General features: G+C 45.5%; 1 pseudogene; it reads left to right on the forward strand.

The window, feature by feature from the left end:
- LOC105538693 overlaps positions 1 to 2,910 on the forward strand; it is a 25,654-nt pseudogene extending 22,744 nt beyond the window's left edge.
- Positions 2,911 to 3,282: the final 372 nt, after the last annotated feature.

Consider the following 3,282-nt stretch of genomic DNA (forward strand, 5'->3'; position numbering starts at 1 on the left):
TGAGGCAGGAGAATGGCGTGAACCCGGGAGGCGGAGCTTGCAGTGAGCTGAGATCCGGCCACTGTACTCCAGCCTGGGCGGCAGAGCAAGACTCCGTCTCAAAAAAAAAAAAGAAAAATACAGAAAAAGGCAGTCCCCCTTTTGAGAGTTTTCTGTTTTTCTTGTGGAGTACAAAGAATTGTGGGCAGGTCCCATCAGTTCTAAAGCTCTTCTGTCTTTTGCAATAACTTACCTGATCTCTTTGGCTTTGGGGGTCCCAGGAATTACTTTGTACTGTAAGAGAGAACTTGACTTTTTGTGTGTGCAATGGCTGACAAGTCACTGGACAAAGCTGCAGTTTTGGAAGTAGCTGACAGTGGTTGTAGTGAATATTTGCTCCTCCAGGGGACAACTTGTTTCTTTGTGTGCTCAGATTAAAAGGCAGATTTGAACACTTGGAGGCTGTGAGAACACTCCCCACCAAGCAGTAAGATTCCTGTGGAGAACAGGCTGCTGTAGAGAGGCCTGCTTGGCACTAGATCACCCACCAGGCTCAGGGGAATCTCTGTAGCAAGGCGTGCTGCAGAAACATTGCACAGCCTGGTCCTGTGGTGCTTCCCATTTTTGGGAGTCCTACAGCTCCATATAGCAGTGGGGTCTTTGATTTTTAACCATCTAGATGCACTGCCTTCCAGTTGTGCTGCTTTTTACATTTCAAATATTAGGCCAGGGAAACTGCAAATACTTTCTTTGCCCTATTCATTAAAGGGATCCACTCTGAGGCAGTAACCTAATCAAGAAATACACTAAGTTGAAAGATCCCCCCTATCTAACTAGGTAGATCGCTGGCATTTAGCTGACTAGTTTGACACTGTACAGAAGAAATTTATATCTTTAAGGTAATCTCCATTTATAAGGGCACCTCCCTGCACAGGAGCCACTAGAAACTTTTACAATAAGAAAGATATTGGTTTAACGTTTATACACCAAATCGTACCTTTGTTTAGGATACTTTTCCTGACAATCTTGTTTTGAGTGGGCCTTTATTCATGTCCTTTTTGTTTCAGCAAATAATGGTGTTTAGATCTAAGTTCTATGCCTTGGAGATGTAAACTTTCACCTGTCATCCCTTTGAAGGTGTAAATTTAGGGTTGCTTAACTAACAACAGTCTAGAGCAATAGAACAGGTAATCAAGAGTTAATAGTTTAAAGGGGGAAGAAAATTATTTAAAAACTGGCAAATAAAAAACTATATAAAGCTATACAGCTGGTTTTTATCCATGTGTCTGAATGTCTTCATGTTTATATGTGTCTTGTTTATGTGATATTTCACTACCAAAATATATAAAATATCTATTTCATTGACTTAAGGAAAAAGAAACTGCTTAAATAAAATATTTTAGCAGAAAAATAGAAATTAATTCAAATGCCTTTAGTTCACATGACTTGGAAAACATTAGTAAATAACTAGTTTAACTTTATTGGTTTAATGAAAACAGCTGTGTCTTCTGATCAGCAAAATAAACATGTGTTTAACTTTAGAGCTCTTTTTTACATGGTAACTGCCTAACATTGTGGGTACAGAAGTGATTAACAAAGAAATAACTTGAGATGATGCCTGACTTTGTTTAATGAACTATTCAAGCATAATTGTTAAGAATGAATACATTAAATAAATATAAACAGAATAAAAGTTTGTAAACAAAATTTTCACAGTTTCAAAAATCTTTTTCAGAAACTTAATATTAAAGTCATATTATGTTAAATTGATAGGTAATTATAAAATTCATGAGTCATTTATATGATATAGAAAAACTAAATATATTTAATCTATATATAAGGAAAAGTTATGAAATAGTTTTCATCTACAAGTACTGGTATAAGACAGTTCAAAATTTACTTTTTAGGTTTTTTACTGGAAATTAGGGTTACCAATATCATCAGTGGAAAGTATCCAAGTTACCAGTGGTGAGCCCGGGGACCTCGGGAGGGCCTCGGGAGTGGGGAGGTGAGGGGAGCGTCGGGAGGGCCGCGGGTGGGAGGCGGGATGGAGGGGGCGGGGAGCGGAGTTGGGGAGGAGAGGAGTGGAGATGGGGAGCTGGTGAAGGGGGCTTCGGGAGGGCTGCGTGTGGGAAGGGGTATGGGAAGGCGAGAAGGGAGGGCGGGGAAGGGGGCCTCAGGTGGGCCGCGGGTGGGAGGTGGATGGGGGAGGGGGGCCTAGGGAAGGTTGGAGCCCCCTGAAGGCAGGAGATGACCCAGGCCCAGCGTACTTCTCCTGGGGCTCCTTTGCAGGCCCACGGAAGCTCCGTGTTTGTTTCTTTGTACCCATATCACTCTTAACTTTATTTCTTCTTCTTTGCTTTCCTCCCCCAGCAGCTCTAACCGCCCTACAGTTTGCATGGGAAGGCAACAGGGACTTCCCTTTTGCACTGTCTGCGGGTACCTCTGTTCTAGCCCTGAGGGGACGAGGGGACGCTGCGCTGTGGGGAAAGCCCGGGTGGCAGGAGGTGGCGGGGCTCCTGGAGGAGGTGCTGGGATGGCTGCTGTGGCTGCTGTGGCTGCTGAGAAAGATCCCGAGGATGCAGCCTGCCGCTTCCCCGAGCTTCGAGGGAGCCCCGCGGGGAGGACGGGTAGGGTCTCTGGGAGGGAGGAACAGGGGAGCCTGGAGTCTCAGGGCTGCGGGGAGCAGAGGCACTCAAGGTGGCGAACGTCCCCAGCCTGCCCTCCCTGCTCACTGCAGGGTCGCACACTCGCTCTGCTCCGGGCCTCCCCTCAGTCCTGGCCTCCAGGCAGTTTCCATTTTTGCCAGATGGATTCTGTGCGACTTCATTTATTCAGAATCTGGATCAACAAATGAACACTCAGGGAGGAAAGGAGTGTTTGGAGGGGTGGAGAGGTTTCCAAGCAGGCGCCCACCTGAGGGTCCCCTAAAAGGAGACTTAAAGCCGAGTTTCCAGCTCGGCCACCCCTTCCTTTTTCTGTCTTTCTCTCTCTCTCTTTCTTTCTTTCCTTTTTCAAGAAATATAAACAAAGAGCTTGAATTATTTTGAAATAACTCTCGGTAGCTGAACTGTGTTCTGTTGACCACAACATTGCTCTGGGACTGAACCGCCTGGGTCTCTGCTCTTCCTAAGTGTTACATAAGAATAGCGAACCCATGAGGTCAGCTTCTAAACCAGTTTCTTCCCATAACCTCCTGGACCAAGTCCCAAGCAAGACCGAGAGGAGCTCAAGGTCTCACTATCCTGGGGACACACCTCGCTCTCTAGTTGGAAGGAGGAGATGAGTGTCCCCCAGTAATTG

Source organism: Mandrillus leucophaeus, unplaced genomic scaffold, assembly GCF_000951045.1.
Source record: "Mandrillus leucophaeus isolate KB7577 unplaced genomic scaffold, Mleu.le_1.0 Scaffold197, whole genome shotgun sequence".
Taxonomy (NCBI): domain Eukaryota; kingdom Metazoa; phylum Chordata; class Mammalia; order Primates; family Cercopithecidae; genus Mandrillus; species Mandrillus leucophaeus.